General features: G+C 44.2%; 1 pseudogene; it reads left to right on the forward strand.

The window, feature by feature from the left end:
• The first annotated feature begins 10,416 nt into the window (after nucleotides 1-10,416).
• LOC126177388 (5S ribosomal RNA) lies at nucleotides 10,417-10,534 on the forward strand (annotated as a pseudogene).
• The last annotated feature ends 12,207 nt before the right edge of the window (nucleotides 10,535-22,741 follow it).

A 22,741-nucleotide genomic window follows, 5' to 3' on the forward strand; every position in this document is an offset into this window, starting at 1 on the left:
TACTTGCTCCGGACACTGCGAGAGGGCTGTACAAGCAATGATCACACGCACGGCACAGCGGACACACCAGGAACCGCGGTGTTGGCCGTCGAATGGCGCTAGCTGCGCAGCATTTGTGCACCGCCGCCGTCAGTGTCAGCCAGTTTGCCGTGGCATACGGAACTCCATCGCAGTCTTTAACACTGGTAGCATGCCGCGACAGCGTGGACGTGAACCGTATGTGCAGTTGACGGACTTTGAGCGAGGGCGTATAGTGGGCATGCGGGAGGCCGGGTGGACGTACCGCCGAATTGCTCAACACGTGGGGCGTGAGGTCTCCACAGTACATCGATGTTGTCGCCAGTGGTCGGCGGAAGGTGCACGTGCCCGTCGACCTGGGACCGGACCGCAGCGACGCACGGATGCACGCCAAGACCGTAGGATCCTACGCAGTGCCGTAGGGGACCGCACCGCCACTTCCCAGCAAATTAGGGACACTGTTGCTCCTGGGGTATCGGCGAGGACCATTCGCTGGGCTACGGTCCCGCACACCGTTAGGCCGTCTTCCGCTCACGCCCCAACATCGTGCAGCCCGCCTCCAGTGGTGTCGCGACAGGCGTGAATGGAGGGACGAATGGAGACGTGTCGTCTTCAGCGATGAGAGTCGCTTCTGCCTTGGTGCCAATGATGGTCGTATGCGTGTTTGGCGCCGTGCAGGTGAGCGCCACAATCAGGACTGCATACGACCGAGGCACACAGGGCCAACACCCGGCATCATGGTGTGGGGAGCGATCTCCTACACTGGCCGTACACCACTGGTGATCGTCGAGGAGACACTGAATAGTGAACGGTACATCCAAACCGTCATCGAACCCATCGTTCTACCATTCCTAGACCGGCAAGGGAAGTTGCTGTTCCAACAGGACAATGCACGTCCGCATGTATCCCGTGCCACCCAACGTGCTCTAGAAAGTGTAAGTCAACTACCCTGGCCAGCAAGATCTCCGGATTTGTCCCCCATTGAGCATGTTTGGGACTGGATGAAGCGTCGTCTCACGCGGTCTGCACGTCCAGCACGAACGCTGGTCCAACTGAGGCGCCAGGTGGAAATGGCATGGCAAGCCGTTCCACAGGACTACATCCAGCATCTCTACGATCGACTCCATGGGAGAATAGCAGCCTGCATTGCTGCGAAAGGTGGATATACACTGTACTAGTGCCGACATTGTGCATGCTCTGTTGCCTGTGTCTATGTGCCTGTGGTTCTGTCAGTGTGATCATGTGATGTATCTGACCCCAGGAATGTGTCAATACAGTTTCCCCTTCCTGGGACCATGAATTCATGGTGTTCTTATTTCAATTTCCAGGAGTGTATATTGGAATACCCATGTCTTTGGCGCTTCAGTGTAGAATGTTACATCAAAAAGCTGATACACAATTACTGATTGACTTACATTTCTGTTTATAGGAATCCCCCATCTTGTTGAGAGCCATAGCGTTTGTCTCACTGAAATACTTCATTTTCAGATATAACATTTTGCAGATACGCGGTCGATATCAGACGTATACAAACTGAATATTCCTACCTCTGATTAATTATCACTGCCTAAAACAGGATTACTACTTTACCAAATGTTACACAATTTACTGTTTTCAAAACCTTAACATTCTCTCAATTCGAATTGTACATAGTTACTAATAAAGCACACATCATCATTCTGAAACTGCACTCATCTTTTCTGAGTCTGTATTTCGTATTCGTTAGGATAATGCTAGATAACAGCGGACTAACTTCTTAGTTTGCTAAGAATGTAATTTGGTAATGGGTTCAACAGGTCAGCTACTACATTCGTCTGAGGATTCACCGCACGTTTCCCTGATCATTGTTACCGATCTGACATTTGTGTCGAGATTCGAATATTCTTACTATTTTGGAATGTACGTGCGTTGCTTGTAGTGAGCGTGCGTTCAGGTTTCCACTCTGCGGTGATTTCAATTGCTCCTCGTCGTAATGGCACACAATTCTCCTCTGAAACTGACAGCCGATCCACTAATTTTAAATCCCTCAGGACGCTTATCAAATAAAACTACCATAATTTACGAAAATACGCGAAGGCTACAGCTAATCTGCCATCCCACACGTTATCACAATGCCGTTCTCTGTCAGGAACATTCAAAAAGTGGCACAGAAATCGCAACGACAAATGAATGAAAATAAAATCCAACAACACACACAAAATTTACAACTCATCAAAAAATTTGGCGCCAGCAATTCTTATGGTTACGTGAAACTAATTTACCTCAGTGCACCAACTGAATTTCAACATAAGAAGACGAAGCATTGTAACGGAAAAGGCATCTGACAGTTACAGAAGGCGCTATCAGTTTAGGATCCTGGCAATGGGCACCTAAATGCAAGACTGCACTTTACTTGTTATGTGTTTTGGAAGGCGACAGGCGACTCTGATTTACTGACTTTACAGCAGTCACTTTAATTAGTAAACATTCCACGTTACCATCTACGTCTGTTAAATTGATTTTGTCCTTAAACTGTGTTTGTTGTTGATAGCCTGTATTAGAGGTCATCAAATTTATGAGAATCTAAATAAATTTTAATGCTGAAACAGTACTAATGGAATCACCATCTGTCATTATCTTAGTCAACTGTTGATAGGTGATTAATGTACACGGAATTGAACTTTTATAAATGTGATGGCTTACGATTACTGATTAAAATTAGACAAAAGTACATTTTATGCATCTTAACAAAAATAAAACAAGAACTGATGGCAGCACAAATATGCTACAAATTGGTTTACAATGATTAAGGTTGGTCTGATTGAACTAATTACTCTGGCTCAATCTATGGATAACGCAATCTGAAATTGTCTAAAACTCAACACTTTTCGCTGTGTTTATGTAAGTTACATTACATTGGTGCAGCTGAGAACAAGTGGCAAGATTGTGATCTTGTTTGCCCTAACAAGCCGGAACAGCAATAAAATACCCCTTTTCTCCATGTCTGGTGTTGTTTCAGGTGATGGTCATGGTTCAAGCGTCTGCAGAGCAGTGACGTTTGGCGCCTGTAATTGCCTTTCACAGGCACCAAATATGCAGAGAAGCGGCTGGTGGTCTGTTAGATAGATCGCAATTACTTTCTAATGGAGCCAAAAAATATCAGCGCATTCCAGCGAGTGACACTCCCGTTCACCAGTCTTACCATGGACCAATGCAGCAGTCCACACAAGGTGATCAAATTTCAGGGCGGCGTCTCTATCACAAATAAGGTTGCTCTCAGCACAGTGAGTTGTCTGGGTTGACTAAGGTCTAAACTCTCAGTACAGCTAAGTGCTCACCACAGGGTCCCCAGGCAAGACCAGGGCTAGTGCGAAGTCGCTCCCAGAAAAAGTGTCCAAACTGTAATCCGCTCATGACGAAAGTTAAGACCAGAATCCTCTCCAGAGCGTACTCTGAATCAGAAAATCCACTCCAGACTAGACTCTGAATAGAATGACAGAGTTTCTCCTCTCCTCACTTTCCATCAAACCTCCATAAAATCTACAAACCCTGTCCTACTACTGTCCCCACAAAGGTTTCGTGCCTATCATAAGACTCCACGAGCTCCATGTCTTCCCTCTAATTGTCTGCTCTACTCGTTGGCCATTCCTAATCAAAGTTAAGAATATCCTTATCTTTCAGAGAGAGGCAGCCAATCCCTAACTCACAATTTACATCACAGAGAGAAGAAGACATTGTGCTCCTGACTTGTTTCTTCCCATGGCCACTTGAGGTAGCGTGTTATCTTTGAATTTCCTTATAGCTCTAAAGCGAACAACAATTTATCATGGAGATAATTACACGGATGGCGCTAACGTTACTGTATGTCTAACCAGGAGTCCCGGCCAAACAAAAAAGTGCTTTTGTGTCCCAACATAGGTCATTTCATAGCTGCCATGTAGTGTCCCGTCTAAGACTGTTTTGAAGACCTGAGGCTTCCCAAAAACTCTGCAGGCCAAGGTATGACAGCCCTGACAGTTCCATTGATAGTGTCCAGTCTATGGTGAACATGTAAACTCGTGAATTTTTATGGCCTCCATCCCTGTACACATAGGGCGTTTACGACATTGTAACGCATTGGTCAGGCAACCTAAAGCGCTTTGACCCAGTATTCTGTCCCCTGTAAGTGTTTCGAGGTGTCCCTTTCCCTAATAGCTGCACATTGGTTCCAAGCACCAAATGTCCACTGCAAGATTTACTGTTAATTGACCAAACTGCCAGCTTGTTCTCAACACCAGAAAATAGTATTTGAAGGAGAGCTACCATAAAGATCGTGCATGCAATGACAATGAACATATTCCCATCAAAGCCTAATCATACTGATGACTTCCTATCGTCTCACACAAACGATGTCTTGGGTGTAAAATCTACATTAAATTGTAGCGTTGAATATGGAGAATAGTGACTCGTCCACTCTCACTATCTAAATTGCACTATGATACTTCATGTCAGCAAAACATTTGAGGTACTAGTTCTTATCACCTCATTGCCCACCAGCGTACCAGTGCTAGACTACCAGTAAAATCTCATTGTGGCAGCGTATCACATAGTTCAGAATGCTAATAATGTATTAAAAGATCTGCATATTTCTTAAAGGAAAGGGTTTTCGTACAGACGAGCTATCTAATGACCCTTTGATAATATTTGTTTCTGTATTTCTCGAACTAAAATATCGTCTGAGATATCGACAAAAAAATATTTATTGTTTCCTTTATACCTACCGTTAGTTAGTAGCTACATTGATTACGGAAAACAATAAAACATCAAAAATAATAAATGCCCCAAAAGTTATCGTTCTATAAATTCGAATGTATGTGGAGCACATGTAATTCCATCACTAAATCAATGAAACATAGTTTATGACGAAAAAATTACATCGCCGTCATTGCCTCTTTGCTCCAATGATGAATCCCTTGTAGACCTCTATATTTAATTTCACATTGTTAAGTATTCCCATAAACAATATTACAAACCACGAACAGCATAAAGTAGTTTCCAAAACTATATTCACTGTCAACAGCGTCTGACCTGTAACATCCATGACGAATTCCAAAATTACTTTTACATCCATCGCTATCGTCTCTTCAAGAATGACGCACTGAACTCATCAGCTAGGATGTCCCTAATCTAGTCGGCTTTGTGGACCGAGTATCAAATGGTTCAAATGGCTCTGAGCACTATGGGGCTTAACATCTGAGATCATCAGTCCCCTAGAACTTAGAACTACTTAAACCTAACTAACCTAAGGATATCACACACACCCATGCCCGAGGCAGGATTCGAACCTGCGATCGTAGCAGTCGCCCCTGTCGTTGGTACCTCAGTTCTTCCAGCGACGTATGATAAAGTGTTTCTACAAGAGGAGCAAGTCGATTCGCATAATGTGTGTTCATTCTTACAGGACATTCCCAGTTTCAGACGACTTTCTATTGTTTTGCTATTTTTAAATCACGATTAGCTAGCTGAGTGTCTGCCATTTGCGCATATGTGGGAAGTTTTCAAGGCGGTATCATAACACAATCTACTACAGCAAAACAACTTTGGGATTTCCTAAATACCGATTGAGTACTTCGGCTTTTTGTGTGTCTTCTTGCATTTCGGTGTCAGTGGGGTCACTAACAATAGGTGACTTAAGTATGCTTACGCACTAATAGTCGATAAAACATTTTTAGAATGCTGGCCTTACTGAATATTAAAATTCTGCTTTTCAGTTAAATGTCTTCCTAAAGATATTTTCAATAAATTTAAATTAGTACGAGTAAAATTTCATGTTTCATAAGTCAATGACCAACAAAATGTCAGCTTCTTTTTATCCGACTTACCTTTCCAAACTTTATCTAGTGTTCTGGACTAAAAATTTTGTCTTTGTCATAGATACGTCAACGGAATATACCTCAACAATATGGTGTAGCTTCAGACATGATAGAAACTCATCACTATTGTAGTTTTTGTACTACTTATGCTGTTCAAAGTGAAAAAGTAAATTTCTATTTTATACTAATAATTGCGCTAGAATGTAGACCACAGCTCACAAGAATTAATTCTGTACGTTGACGTTTTACCTGGGGTGACATACAGTGAAATATGAAATTCGGGAGGCTTGTACTTCATCCGTGCACACTAAAAGAGTCTGTAACGCACTAGGGGTGTATGTTTATGAAAAGAGTGGATCGCAGTTGGGGAGGTTAGTGCGGTCTAGTCTAATATTCTAATGGTCATTATTTCCGGCTGCTCCGTGATGTGTTTTTTTATTTTGTTCACCTCTCATTTAAAACTTGTTTCTCACACCACTGGTGCCTGGGGGTACCGGTCGTTATAAGTCCATTCGTAAGCCGCAGATTCGCGCCTTCATCGTCTCTTTTATAGCTTCTGACTCATGAAATGCATCCTCTTGCTTAACTATATAATTTATGGCCAAGTAGTATGAGTGTAATGAGGACACAAATTCTTATCTTCATTAAGATTTATTGTTTTCGCGATAAAAAAGTCCATAATAATTTTCAACGGTATATTTTATATTAAATAAGCTACTTTTAAATGAATTTCTATCAATAAATGTCTTCAAAGGTAATTAAATTTTATCTTAACTGGACGTTCTGAAATTGTCACTCCCGGAAATGATATTCCATGTGAAACCAATTACGAAGTGTAATAAAAATTCTACGTTACAAACAGATGGTGTAAGTGTAGCCTCAGAAGCATCTACCTATTTGTGAATGAGAAGGTCAGTGTAAGGTCGACATCAGTCAGCAAGGAGGTGTCGAATGAAACGAGAGCGTTGTAGCGCGCTTCCGTAACACTCTTTAAAGCATAAGACCCAAATGTCTGCACGTGAGTGAGATCGAACGAGGGAGGAATGATCGGTCTCTGGGAAAAACGCTTGTCACACCACAATGTGTAGTTTCGTGCAGAGCATGTAGCTACGACGGTGATGCGAACGATGATGCAGTGGACAGAAATCTGTGCTACTCAGTGAGGAACTGGTACTGAATCGTACGAATAACAGCTGAGAGCGAGCGCCAGCTGGTCCACGTCTCCATAGCCATACCTATAGATTTCTCCTTCGGTTTACTTGACGAAACTGCACTACACTGTGTGCACCTGTTTGCGTCGACTGTTTCGGGCCGAGTGAGTTTGTGTCGTTGCACTGATTCCTTATTTTGATAACCACGAATGCTTAAGGCTGTGGTGTGCACTTTAACGCCTTGTGTGAAGTGGTGAACGGCAATATGCTGCGAACTGCACCGAATTTCTGACAAATTATCTAGAACAGTTCAATCTGGAAACCATTACTAGAGGTAGCACACATTTCGAATAAACTGACGCTATCAATGTGATTGGCACATAGTTATAGACAACAAAACCTCAATCAAATTACGTTCATAATTTTATGTTACCGTTTTGTGCTGGTAATGCCATGACATTTTTATAAACGGGAATTATAATAGTTACTCCAAACGCTGAAACTATGTGTGAAGAAGATGAGGTCACCATAAATACAGCTAAGATAAAAAATGCTCCTTTATTTTAACAAATTTATAGCTGAGGTCTCCACTATTACGAATGTGTAACTATTCAATCACTCCCATCTTTGCAACTCCTATGTGAAAAGTTCATATCACAAACCCACAACTTCATTCCGTTTTCCCACAGGTGCTACAGTTGCATTTTTCTACAAAAATGTACGTGCCAAGCGACTTTATTACGTGGAGCTGATCATGTAGCCACTGAAGAAATTGCCAGATCAACTACAACATCTCTAGCATCAACGTAGCCAACAGCATTCGAACTGCTACTTCTTTATCGTCGCAGTACTGCGTTGCAACGTCCAGATCATTCAATTCAGCTGAAGGAAGTTAAACGTTTTCATCATCCGTTTATATTTTCATATTCGACATCAATTCATTTCAATATTGGTACGAATGAAAGGAGATACACTGCCGGAAAAGATGTCACAATACTAAAAAATAATTTTTGTAGAATAATGAAATTTAGGGAATAAATTTCTCTAGGTAACATATTTAAGTGATTAACATTGCAAGTTCAAGTTAATGTAAGCGCGAGATAAGCAATTACAAATATGAAATACTAAATATCATTTTCCAAAGCTGTTTCACAGAGGAAGACTGCACTGTAGTTCCTTCTCTAGATTGTCGCACAGATGACAAAATGGTAGATATCGAAATAAATCACAGACGGATAGAAAAACAATGAAAGTCGCTCAAAAGAGGAAAGGCCACTGGACCTGATGGGATACCACTTCCATTTGACACAGAGTACGCGAAGGAACTTGCCCCCTTCTTGCAGCAGTGTACCGTAGGTCTCTAGAAGAGCGTAGATTGGAAAAGGGCACAGGTCATCCCCCTTTTCAAGAAGGGAAGTCGAACAGATGTGCAAAACTATAGACTTATATCTCTAACGTCGATGAGTTGTAGAATTTTGGAACAAGTATTATGTTCGAGTATAATGACATTTTTGGAGACTAGAAATCTACTCTGTAGGAATCAGCATGGGTTTCGAAAAAGACGATCGTGTGAAACCCGGCTCGCGCTATTCGTCCACGAGACTCAGAGGGCCATAGACACGGGTTTCCAGGTAGATGCCGTGTTTCTTGACTTCAGAAAGGCGTTTGGTACAGTTCCCCACAGTCATTTGATGAAAAAAGTAAGAGCATATGGACAATCAGACCAGTTATGTGAATGGATTGAAGAGTTCCTAGAAAACAGATCGCGCCACGTCATTCGCAATGGAGAGAAGTCTTCCGAAGTAAGAGTGATTTCAGGTATGCCGCAGGGGAGTGTCGTAGGACCGTTGCTACTCACAATATATATATAAATGACCTTGTAAATAACATTGGAAGTTCACTGAGGCTTTTTGCGGATGATGCTGTAGTATATCGAGAGGTTGTAACAATGGAAAATTGTACTGAAATGCAGGAGGATCTGCAACGAATTGACGCATGGTGCAGGGAATGGCAATTGAATCTCAATGTAGACAAGTGTAACGTGCTGCGAATAGCTAGAAAGAAAGATCCTTTATCATTTAGCTACAATATAGCAGGTCTGCAACTGGCTGCAGTTAATTCCATAAATTATGTGGGAGTAGGCATTAGGGGTTATTTAAAATGGGATGACCGTATAAAATTAATCATCGGTAAAGCAGAAGCCAGACTGAGATTCATAGGAAGAATGCTAAGGAATGCAGTCCGAAAACAAAGGAAGTAGGTAACAGTACACTTGTTCGCCCTGTGCTTGAATACTGCTCACCGGTGTGGGATTCGTACCAGATAGGGTTGATAGAAGAGATAGAGAATATCCAAAGGAGAGTAGCGCTCTTCGTTACAGGATCACTTAGTAATCGAGAAAGCGTTACGGAGATGATAGGTAAACTCCAGTGGAAGACTCTGCAGGAGAGACGGTCAGCAGCTCGGTACAGGCTTTTGTTGAATTTTCGAGGACACACCTTCACCGAGGAGTCAAGCACTATATTTTCCCTCTCCTACGTATATCTTGCGAAGAGACCACGAGAATAAAGTCAGAGAGATTAGAGCCCACACAGAGGCGTACTGACAATCTTTCTTTCCACGAACAATACTTGACTGGAATAGAAGGGGGAACCAATAGAGGTACTCAAGGTACCTTCCGCCACACACCGCCAGGTGGCTTGCGCAGTATGGTTATGGATGTACATGTAGATGTAGGTACATTAATAATCGATATAACTGCCAGAATATCGCATGCAACCACACAAACGGGAACGTACGCTCCACAGTTAACATATAATACGGTTTTGTATTGGTCATGTTGAATCAATGGCGGTTAATCAAGTAACGTGGCATACGATGTTTATTTGTTATGATGCCGACAATGTACATTTTGATACGACAATATTTGTACACTTGGTCTATGGCAGGTAATGAGGTAGCATATGATAATGTCGATATGTACAATGCTTCGACTGTTTAACTGTTCACTGTGTCAGTGTTGTGATTTTGCCGGGTTGACGATTATTTGTTTAGCCCTTCCTGTATTTAAAGTTAACTTGCTTTGTGAGTCCATAGTGCCAGTGGAAACTAAACATGTCGGTTCACAATGACAGTAAATGACTAATGTGCTTTACTGTCGCTATCAACCGGTATGTTTATATTCCACTGGCACTGACAATTCGCAAAGCAAATTAACGTAAAATACAGGAGAGACTATTGGAAAATGTTTCAACATTGAATAAATACACTGCTGCATAGTGAAAGAGAAACACCTGCAAAGATAATGAATAACGAAAGTTTGCTAATTTTCCGTGTACGGTTATAGCAACAGACCAAGGCAACGTTGGCTGGATACTATCCACACAGACTTGAAGGCCTGCAATCTGGCGAAGCAAGCCAACGGCCTTGCTGCAGTGGTAACACCGGTTCCCGTCAGATCACCGAAGTTAAGCACTGTCGGGCTGGGCTAGTATTTGGATTGGTGACCATCCGGTCTGCCGAGAGCTGTTGGCAAGCGAGGTGCACTCATCCCTTGTGAGGCAAACTGAGGAGTAACTTGACTGAGAAGTAGCAGCTCCGGTCTCGGAAACTGTCATACGGCCGGGAGAGCCTTGTGTTGACCACATGACCCCCCATATCCGCATCCAGTGACGCCTATGGGCTGAGGATGACGCGGCGGCCGGTAGGTACCTGACGAAGCACGGATAGAGAAAGAGAGACAAGAAAGTGGACGGTACTGCATTGTAGATAGACAGTGAAGAAGAAGAAAAGAAGAAGGGACTGTAGTACGAAGAACATGTGTTTGTATTTGTAGGAGATTTTGTAGTATACAGGATGCGAAATTCAGTATACAGAGCTATCACCTGTGCCGCTGTTCTTCAATCGAAAATGGCGTGTCAGTTTCTCAGCAACCCGTGACCAGACGTACATAGAAGTTGGTGACCGCAGCTACAGTCAAAGGCCCTTAGTACAGTGGTAGGTCAGGGCAGCACATTCAACTTGTGGTCTCGCATCTTCTTGCTCGAACATAATATCACGTAAACCTCACAAATAGGTGACAACTACCGGCGACGCACCCCAGAGAAATAATAACTGCTGGCTTTTTTCCCTTAAACACCATAACACCATAACCCTTAGTTAAACTAAGACATCTGAAATTATCTTAAAATTATGTGTGTTATATTTTTACCAGTCATGCACACTATCTGGTCTGTTGTTGTATCTAGAGCGTGCAATAGAATGTCGCTTTGTTCTGAAAATGTATCTGTGTATAGCGTGCTAGGCGCCTGAAGGCAGGCTACCTGGTAGTAGGCATGCAGAAAAGGATGACTGTCAAGAGGTTGCCTGTTTACAAGTGTCGAGGAGTCCATCACCGTTTGTTCTATACAGGTACATTTTCAAAGTGCCTAACAAAGGAGGGCAGTTGGCACTGAGAGTGTCGCAAAAGCGGGAGCCTGAGGAAACCTTTTCTGTTTTCTTGACACATATGCCACTGTCGCACCCCTCCGCGATCACGCCTCAGGAGGGTTCCAGACAGGAAGGCTGAAGACTATAAGCACACTTTGCTGCTTCTGACCACCTAGTTTTGTAAAATTGTTTTCAACACTCCCTAGTGGTTCCACACTGCTCACTAGAGCAGAAACAGCAGTCGCACTCCAAGGCATGCGATCGTTTTCACTGGGGTTGCTGGCCTACAGTGCTAGTAGAGAAGCGTTGAATCGTGCTTGGGGTTGTCAACAGTTTCAGAAAATGTCAAGAACTTCGTCCTGTCTCTCATTAAAATCAAACTGTCGTCTTCGACCCCGAATCAACGCCCAAAGGAAATGGTTTTCTTTATGCCCTTTGTGCCACCCCCGAAGGATATTCGTGGCGACAGTGAGCAGCGGTGTGTCGGAAAAGCTTTCATGAGTCATCCTTAAGAAATCTGTGTTATTTCAACAACAAGAATCATGGCTGTGACTTTCATTGCAGAGGCATCGGATGAAGTAAATATGGGGCAAAAAACTGTGTGACAACCTTGACATCACTTGACGCGTCGACGGTGGCGAGGGCATGACTGTATAACTGGTATAATTGTGGATTTTTTTGTGTAGGTTGACACCTTGCTGTTTCAAGCGTCACCGAACCCGAGAATGACATCGTAGGATCTGTTGGAAACCCCTTGCTTCATCTCGGAGGCCAATTGTTCAACAGTTGCACGTCTATTCGCCCGTACACATCTCCATAGCCATTGTTGACCCCATCACTTATGGATCGTGGTGCAACACGTCTCGGCGCTGATTTTTCTTAGTGTCATATTGGCATGCACGGTGTACTTTAACCATGGCGGCACGTGAACAGTTTAGAAATAGTCGTCACGGAAATGCTTCCACCCTCGGCCAGAGAGCCAAAGATCATTCCCGTTTGGACGTCAGATAATTCGCTATGTATCCGCATTGCGTAAGCGACATATTTTCCACGTCCCCCCGGCAAGTTTTATACACTCCTCTTTTGCTAGTGATGCTAGATGCAGTCTATGAGTGGTCAGTGCAGGTCGACCATAGTTGGTGACCACATTAATGTGACTGGACTGTGTACTACAGGCTGTGGACAAAATACCGGTGCAGTTACAGGACTCATAATCTGTACTCGGATATTTTGGACACATAGCTTTTTCTGCAACTACAACACGACGAAAATTCCATCCACTCTCCCCTCACCATCACCAGGACAAGCCGGCCGCGGTGTCCAAGCGGTTCTAGGCGCTTCAGTCCGGAACCGCGCGACCGCTACGGTCGCAGGTTCAAATGCTGCCTCGGGCATGGATGTGTGTGATGTCCTTAGGTTAGTTAGGTTCAAGTAGTTCTGAGTTTTAGGGGACTGATGACCTCAGATGGTAAGTCCTATCGTGCTCAGAGCCATTTGAACCATTTAGAACCATCACCAGGACAAAAGCGGTGAACCGAATGTGCCTGCATGTAGAAAAAATTCTGTGTGCAAGTTTGAGATAGCGTACTTAACTTTGCGCAGAGTGCATCTGAGGCGTAACGTGGGAACCAGCGTGGTATTCACCCAGTGGGATATGGGATACCGCTTAGAAGTCTGATCGGAAATTCATTTGCCGTGTAGCCATCATTAGGCTTGCTCTCTCTCTTCAGAAATTTTCTCTCCCAGATCTCTAGGACATGGCCAGCTAAAATTTCCCTGCAAAGAATCCTTTATATGATTTATGGAAAATACTGGCGACAAAGTTTTATCAGCTGCTGGCGCTATCTGATGCGGCGCAGCATCCTCGACTTCCAGTAGGCTGACGGTGCCCAGCAGAACGCTGTCCGGCGTTTATTGCTGCCAGAGCGACTCTTTTTCGTCCGCGGCCGGCTCTCTCACTGCGCGCCTCTTTGCGCCCAGAGCGCCGGACCACCGACTGCAACTTTCCTTTCACGGCAACTCGCTTATTGTCGGCCAGTTTCCGCGCCAGCGCTAATTCCGGCAGCAGCGCAATGCCTCCCGGCAAGGCAGCCCCGCGCCGCCACCGGGCGTCATATTTCATTAGCGACGGCCAGGTGTCGCTTCCTCGTGCGATGCCAGGCACTCCTTTGTCAGCCGCGCGTGGTATTCCGTGACGCTGCGGCGGGTAATTCCGCGCACAGGCGCCTGACTTTGTAACGTAAACAAGGTATGCACAAACATGCACTCGTGCTGCATAACAGTCTGTGAGGTAACACACTTAAGAGGCAACACGTGTACAGAATGGACGGAAAAGACTACACTTCCGGCTAACTCATCAGTCTTCCGACTGGTCTGATGCCACATATAATTTCGAGGGGGCAAAGATTATTCACTCCAGTGCGCACGCACACATGAGTCGGTAATCGTATACAGGTGGCAGAGCAATGGAGTCACGTGCTCCACCGCGCGTTCACTGCCTCTACGTGCGCATAAGGAAGTAGCGATCATTGAGTCATTTATGTTTCAAGCTAACATTGTACGCTCTTATTTATTTATTTATTTATTTTAGTCGTCGTGTGATTGATTTGAAGCGACCCGTCACCAAATTTTCTCCTGTGCCAACGTGTTGATCTCAGAGTAGCATTTGCAAAACTACCTTCTAAGATAAAATTCCACTTTAACAATCGATTTACTTACAACGTGAAACATATTTGTTTGGGCTGACTCCAGCTGCACATTGCAGATACGAAGTTCCACATCTTTACAAAACCACCAGAGAAGATTCACCTGACAGTTTCTATTTGACGAGGGCACTTTTGCTCGGTTGTTCTTCACACATGATGTGATTACATGTAATCCTATGAAATTTTATATTCTGATGAACACTGCCTCAGGGCAGTCGAATCCATGGTCAATTTAACAATAATTTTGTGCAACCGAGGTGGCTACACATACATCCTACAGCTAAATAAGTTACGGTTGATGGACTTCAGTCAATAAAAATGTTTAAAGTTTCACCTGACAATTCTTAGAACGGACACCAGGTGAATGTGAAATATGCTCATCGGACAAAAACGCTGATAAAGAAATCATTACAAGGATCATTTAATACCACGTAATTCCGTCCTTGGATCTGATAACCGCCTGGATTCTGTTAGGAAGTGAGTCGCCATGGCAGTGCACGTATGCTGCATCTAGCTGAAGCTACGAGCTGAGGATTTGGTCTCACTGTTCCTTCAAATTGCTGAGCCCTTGATGGTGGCGTTTTACCTGCCGTTTCAACACGCACCTCAGATTTTCTATGGGGCTTAGATCAGGTGATATTACACGACGATCGAGATGTAATAGGGTCAGGGAGTGTTCTCAATTTTTTTTCTTTTTTGAGTCATCGGACTTCTGCTCGTTTGATGCGGTTCATCACGAACTCCTTTCCTGTGCCAATCTCTTCATGTCAGAGTAGCATTCAGTTTTGAAAGTCTCTTTGGTTTTGCTGCTAGATACTAAAATGAACTCGATTCGAAACTCAGCGGGACTCAGCAGCCGAATCAGCGTTCTCCTGAAGATGGCCAATAGTTGGATCTCCGAAATATTCAATCGAGTTGATTTAAAAATCTGCACCAAACCCAAAGACACTGTCAAGACTTATTACGCCGGGGAAGCCTAAGAAGTCGCGTCCTCAGTTATTTGCTGGGTGTGTCGCAGTCTCACTATCTCGTTACAGTTTTTACCCTGTACAGCTAGCTGGCTGTTGTGGCCGAGAGGTTCTAGGCGCTTCAGTCTGGAACCGCGCGACCGCTACCGTAGGAGGTTCGAATCCTGCCTCGGGCATGGATGTGCGTGATGTCCTTAGTTAGGTTTAAGTAGTTCTAAGTTCTAGGGGACCGATGCCCTCAGATGTTAAGTCCCATAATGCTCAAAGCCATTTGAACCTGTACAGCTCCCTCTACTACCATGGCTGCATGATATCTCAACAGATGATCTGTCATTCTGTTCTGTCTTCTCGTCAGCGTTTTCCATGTACTCCTTTAATCTGCACAGAAACTCTTCATTCCTTACGTTGTCAGCCAGCTTAATTTCCAACATTCTTCCGTAGCACCGCATCTCAAACGCTTCGATTCTCATCTGGTCCTCTTTCCTCATTGTCCGTGATTCTCTACTATATAATGGTATGGTCCAAATGTGGGGGTCCAGCCCACTCGTCGCTTATAGGGTACATGTACAGGGTGTTTCAAAAATGACCGGTATATTTGAAACGGCAATAAAAACTAAACGAGCAGCGATAGAAATACACCATTTGTTGCAATATGCTTGGGACAACAGTACATTTTCAGGCAGACAAACTTTCGAAATTACAGTAGTTACAATTTTCAACAACAGATGGCGCTGCGGTCTGGGAAACTCTATAGTACGATATTTTCCACATATCCACCATGCGTAGCAATAATATGGCGTAGTCTCTGAATGAAATTACCCGAAACCTTTGACAACGTGTCTGGCGGAATGGCTTCACATGCAGATGAGATGTACTGCTTCAGCTGTTCAATTGTTTCTGGATTCTGGCGGTACACCTGGTCTTTCAAGTGTCCCCACAGAAAGAAGTCACAGGGGTTCATGTCTGGCGAATAGGGAGGCCAGTCCACGCCGCCTCCTGTATGTTTCGGATAGCCCAAAGCAATCACACGATCATCGAAATATTCATTCAGGAAATTAAAGACGTCGGCCGTGCGATGTGGCCGGGCACCATCTTGCATAAACCACGAGGTGTTCGCAGTGTCGTCTAAGGCAGTTTGTACCGCCACAAATTCACGAAGAATGTCCAGATAGCGTGATGTAGTAATCGTTTCGGATCTGAAAAATGGGCCAATGATTTCTTTGGAAGAAATGGCGGCCCAGACCAGTACTTTTTGAGGATGCAGGGACGATGGGACTGCAACATGGGGCTTTTCGGTTCCCCACATGCGCCAGTTCTGTTTATTGACGAAGCAGTCCAAGTAAAAATAAGCTTTTTCAGTAAACCAAATGCTGCCCACATGCATATCGCCGTCATCAATCCTGTGCACTATATCGTTAGCGAATGTCTCTCGTGCAGCAATGGTAGCGGCGCTGAGGTGTTGCCGCGTTTGAATTTTGTATGGATAGAGGTGTAAACTCTGGCGCATGAGACGATACGTGGACGTTGGCGTCATTTGGACCGCAGCTGCAATACGGCGAACGGAAACCCGAGGCCGCTGTTGGATCACCTGCTGCACTAGCTGCGCGTTGCCCTCTGTGGTTGCCGTATGCGGTCGCCCTACCTTTCCAGCACGTTCATCCGTCACGTTCCCAGTCCGTTGAAATTTTTCAAACAGATCCTTTATTGTATCGCTTTTCGGTCCTTTGGTTACATTAAACCTCCGTTGAAAACTTCGTCTTGTTGCAACAACACTGTGTTCTAGGCGGTGGAATTCCAACAACAGAAAAATCCTCTGTTCTAAGGAATAAACCATGTTGTCTACAGCACACTTGCACGTTGTGAACAGCACACGCTTACAGCAGAAAGACGACGTACAGAATGACGCACCCACAGACTGCGTTGTTTTCTATATCTTTCACATCACTTGCAGCGCTATCTGTTGATGAAAATTGTAACTACTGTAATTTCGAAAGTTTGTCCGCCTGAAAATGTACTGTTGTCCCAAGCATATTGCAACAAACGGTGTATTTGTATCGCTGCTCGTTTAGTTTTTATTGCCGTTTCAAATTCATTTATTGCCGTTTCAAATTCATTTTTGAAACACCCTGTACATCCACATACATACTCCGCAATCTACCATACGGTGCGTGGCGGAGGGAACCTCGTACCACAACTAGCATCTTCTCCCCCTATTCCACTCCCAAACAGAACGAGGGAAAAATGACTGCGTATATGCCTCTGTACGAGCCCTAATCCCTCTTATCTTATCTTTGTGGTCTTTCCGCGAAATGTAAGTTGGCGGCATTAAACTGTACTGCAATCAGTCTCTAATGCTGATTGTCTAAATTTCCTCAGTAGCGATTCACAAAAAGAACGCCTCCTTTCCTCTAGAGACTCCCACTAGAGTTCCTGAAGGAATTCCGTAACACTCGCGTGATGATCAAACCTACCAGTAACAAATCTAGCAGCTTCTATGTCCTCCCTCAATCCGACCTGATGTGGATCCCAAACGCTCGAGCAGTACTCAGGAATAGGTCGTATTAGTGTTTTATAAACGGTCTCCTTTACAGATGAACCACATCTTCCCAAAATTCTACCAATGAACCGAAGACGACTATCCGCCTTCCCCACAACTGCCATTACATGCTTGCCCACTTCATATCGCTGTGCAATGTTACGCCCAAATATTTAATCGACGTGACTGGGTCAAGCGCTACACAACTAATGAAGTATTCAAACATTACGGGACTCCTTTTCCTATTCATCTGCATTAATTTACATTTATCTATATTTAGAGTTAGCTGCCATTCTTTACACCATTACAAATCCTGTCCAAGTCATCTTGTATCCTCCTACAGTCACTCAACGACGACACCTTCCCGTACACCACAGCATCATCAACAAACAGCCGCACATTGCTATCCACCCTATCCAAAAGATCACTTACGTAGATAGAATACAACAGCGAACCTATCACACTTCCCTGGGGCAATCCAGATGATACCCTCACCTCAGATGAACACTCACCATCGAGGACAACATACTGGGTTCTACTACTTAAGAAGTCTTCAAGCCACTCACATATTTGGGAACCAATCCCACTTTCTCGTATCTTAGTTAGGAGTCTGCAGTGGGGCACCGAATCAAACGCTTTCAGGAAGTCAAGGAATATGGCCTCCGTCTGATACCCTTCATCCAAGGTTCGCAAGATATCATGTGAAAAAAGGGCGAGTTGAGTTTCGCAGGAGCGATGCTTTCTAAAGCCATGCTGATGCATGGACAGCAACTTCTCTGTCTCAAGGAAATTCATTATATTCGAACTGAGAATATGTTCGAGAATCCTGCAATAAACCGATGTTAAGGATATTGGTCTGTTATTTTGAGGGTCCATCCTTCTACCCTTCTTACACAGGGTGTTACAAAAAGGTACAGCCAAACTTTCAGGAAACATTCCTCACATACAAATAAAGAAAAGATGTTATGTGCACATGTGTCCGGAAACGCTTAATTTCCACGTTAGAGCTCATTTTAGTTTCGTCAGTATGTACTGTACTTCCTCGATTTGCCGCCAGTTGGCCCAATTGAAGGAAGGTAATGTTGATTTCCGTGATGACTGGGTGTTGTGTGATGTCCTTAGATTAGTTAGGTTTAAGTAGTTCTAGGGGACTGATGACCATTGATGGTAAGTCCCATAGTGCTCTGAGCCATTTGAACCATTTTTTTAATGTTGACTTCGGTGCTTGTGTTGACATGCGACTCATTGCTCTACAGTACCAGCATCAAACACATCAGTACGTAGCATCAACAGGTTAGGGTTCATTACGGACGTGGTTTTGCAGTCAGTGCAATGTTCACAAATGCGGAGTTGGCAGATGCCCATTTGATGTATGGATTAGCGCGGGGCAGTAGCCGTGGCGCGGTACGTTTGTATCGAGACAGATTTCCAGAACGAAGGTGTCCCGACAGGAAGATGTTCGAAGCAATTGATTGGTGTCTTAGGGAGCACGGAACATTCCAGCCTATGACTCGCGACTGTGGAAGACCTATAACGACGAGGACACCTACAATGGACGAGGCAATTGTTTGTGCAGTTGACGATAATCCTAATGTCAGCGTCAGAGAAGTTGCTGCTGTACAAGGTAACGTTGACCACGTCACTGTATGGAGAGTGCTACGGGAGAACCAGTTGTTTCCGTACCATGTACAGCGTGTGCAGGCACTATCAGCAGCTGATTGGCCTCCACGGGTACACTTCTGCCAATGGTTCATCCAACAATGTGTCAATCCTCATTTCAGTGCAAATGTTCTCTTTAAGGATGAGGCTTTATTCCAACGTGATCAAATTGTAAATTTTCACAATCGACATGTGTGGGCAGACGAGAATCCGCACGCGATTGTGCAATCACGTCATCAACACAGATTTTCTGTGAACGTTTGGGCAGGCATTATTGGTGATGTCTTGATTGGGCCCAATGTTCTTCCACCTACGCTCAATGGAGCACGTTATCATGATTTCATACGGGATACTGTACCTGTGCTGCTGGAACATATGCGTTTACAAGTACTACACCACATGTGGTTCATGCACGATGGAGCTCCTGCACATTTCAGTCGAAGTGTTCGTACGCTTCTCAACTACAGATTCGGTGACTGATGGATTGGTGGAGGCGGACCAATTCCATGGCCTCCACGCTCTCCTGACCTCAACCCTCTTGACTTTCATTTATGAGGACATTTGAAAGCTCTTGTCTACGCAACTCCGGTATCAAATGTAGAGACTCTTCGTGCTCGTATTGTGGACGGCTGTGATACAATACGCCATTCTCCAGGGCTGCATCAGCGCATCAGGGATTCCATGCGACGGAGGGTGGATGCATGTATCCTAACTAGCGGAAGACATTTTGAACATTTTCTGTAACAAAGTGTTTGAAGTCACGCTGGTACGTTCTGTTGCTGTGTGTTTCCATTCCATGATTAATGTGATTTGAAGAGAAGTAATAAAATGAGCTCTAACATGAAAAGTAAGCGTTTTCGGACACATGTCCACATGACATATTTTCTTTCTTTGTGTGTGAGAATGTTTCCTGAAAGTTTGGCCGTACCTTTTTGTAACACCCTGTATACAGGCGTCACCTACGCTTTTTTTCCAGTTGCTCGGAACTTTACGTTGGGCAAGAGATTCGCGATAAATGCAAGCTAATTAAGGAGCCAATGGAGTAGAGTACTCTCTGTAAAACCAAATTGGAATCCCATCAGGACCTGTCGATTTATTTATTTCCAACCCATTGAGCTGCTTCACAACCCAAGGGATGTCTATCAATATTTCCTCCATACTGGAATCTGTACGAGACTCAAACGGCGGTATGTTAGTACGATCCTCCTGCGTGAAAGATTTGTCAAATGCTAAATTTAAAATTTCAGCTTTCGTTTTGCTATCTTCTGTTGCCAAGCCAGACTGATCAGTGAGTGACTGGATGGAAGCCTTCGACCCGCTTACCGATTTTACGTAAGACCAGAATTTTCTTGGGTTTTCAGCAAGATCTTAGCTGAGGTATGACGGTGGTAGTGGTTGTAGTGGTTGTATGCTTCGCGCATCGCTCTTTTTACAACAGCACGAATCTCTACTAACTTTTGCCTATCCTCGTTCTCCCGATCTTTCATGTACCGCGAGTGCTACTGTCTTTGCTTCCTGAGCGTTCTCCGAATTGCTCTGTTAAACCACGGTGGGTACTTTCCGTCCGTAACCCACTTTTTCGGCACATACTTGTCCAATGCATGATTTACAACGTGTTTAAAATTTGCCCATGATTCTTCCAAGTCCATCGTACCTGAAGTAAATGAAGTCGATTCATTTACTAAGTGGGATGCTAACAACTGCTTATCTGCTCTTTATAGTAAGAATACTCTCCTAGCCTTCTTGACCGACTTTTTAACTTTCGTAACCATTGTCGTAATGACAACATCACGATCACTAATCCCTGTCTCAACACTGACACCGTCGATGAGGTCTGGTCTCTACGTGGCTACCAGATCTAAAATATTTCCATTACGCATTGGCTGCCGATTTAGCTGCTCAAGACAGTTTTCGGATAATGTGTTCAAAAGTAATTTATACGACGGCTGGTCTGCACCACCTGTAATGAATCCATAGACACCCCTGTCTACATTAGGTAGGTTGAAGTCGCCTCCGACTAATATAGCATGATCCGAGTACTTTTGCGAAACAGAGTGTAGACTCTCTTTGAATGATTCTAGAACTATCACGGTGGAACCTGGTGGCCGGTAATAACACCCAACAATTAATTTTATTTCTGCTAGCCCTGTTAAACGAGTCCAGATAACTTCACAATCACACTCTACTCCGACCTCAGTGGACACAATATTTTTGTCAACTGCAATGAAGACACCACCTCCTACGGTGTCTAATCTGTCTTTCCGATACACGTTCCAGGCCTCACTAAATATTTCAGAACTTCCTATCTCAGGGTTCAGCCAGGTCTCAGTCCCGAGAATAATTTGCGCGCCACACGCTTCCTGGAGGGCAGTAAATTCAGGAACTTTATTCCGACCACTCTGAAAATTTACTGGTAATATCTTGACAGCTGAAGTGTCTTTACACTGAGCGCGTCCTGATTTCCCGGCCTGCACGTCGACTGGTGAGTAGTAATCAGGACACCTCGCACTACTGCCTAGCTGCGTTCTCGGAATGCTATCAACAATTCAAGCAAATCACATTAATAATTTTTATTACAATAAACAGATTAACAATACTTAACTTTGAAATTACGACGGTGTTGCCAGCGATGGGCGACATGCAAACAATCAGTCCTTTGTTATATACAAGGTCCATGTAAGCAATTGATATGGATCACTAATAACTGCTATCGTAGCGTTCTCTGCTAGTACTGTGCTAATACTGTGCCAATAATGTCCGGCCGAGGCTGGCAGGAGCGGCGCTTATATTCCCTTCGGCTAGAGGGCGCTCCTCTCGTGGTGCGGTCCTTGTCAGCCGGCTATTGGCTAGCGTCGTCTCATGGCCTTCTCTGCTCTTGCGATCTTCGTCACCGTACCAGCGCTTGTCGATACGCTGGAACACCAAACGTACTTCTCAGAAATGTATTCTTTAAAGAAAGGGCTATGAGGGGGACTGGTAAATTTCTCTTGTCAAGGAATGGGCTTGTTGTCAGTACTAGTCTATTTTTTTATGTCCTCATTGCACCGCCCATCACAGGTTATTTTGATATCGAGGTAGCAGGATTCCTCAACTTTTCTACTTTGTGACCTCCAGTTCTGATGTTAAGTTTCTCGCTGTTTTGTTTTCGGCTACTTCTCACTGCTTTCGTCTTTCACCTATCTACTCTATCCATACTCTGTACTCACGAGACTGTTCATTCCATTCAGCACATCCCAAAATTCTTCTTAACTTTCGTTGAGGATAGCGATGTCATCAGCGAATCTAATGACTCATATCCTTTAACGTGGAATCTTAATTCCACTCTTGAACCATTCTTTATCTCCATCATTGCTCTTTCGATGTCTAGATTGGAGAATAGGAGCGACAGACTACGTCAACGCCTTACACTCTTTTTAATCCCAACATTTCGTTTTTGTTGTTTCAT

This window comes from Schistocerca cancellata, chromosome 3 (genome assembly GCF_023864275.1).
Source record: "Schistocerca cancellata isolate TAMUIC-IGC-003103 chromosome 3, iqSchCanc2.1, whole genome shotgun sequence".
NCBI classification, from domain to species: Eukaryota; Metazoa; Arthropoda; class Insecta; order Orthoptera; family Acrididae; genus Schistocerca; species Schistocerca cancellata.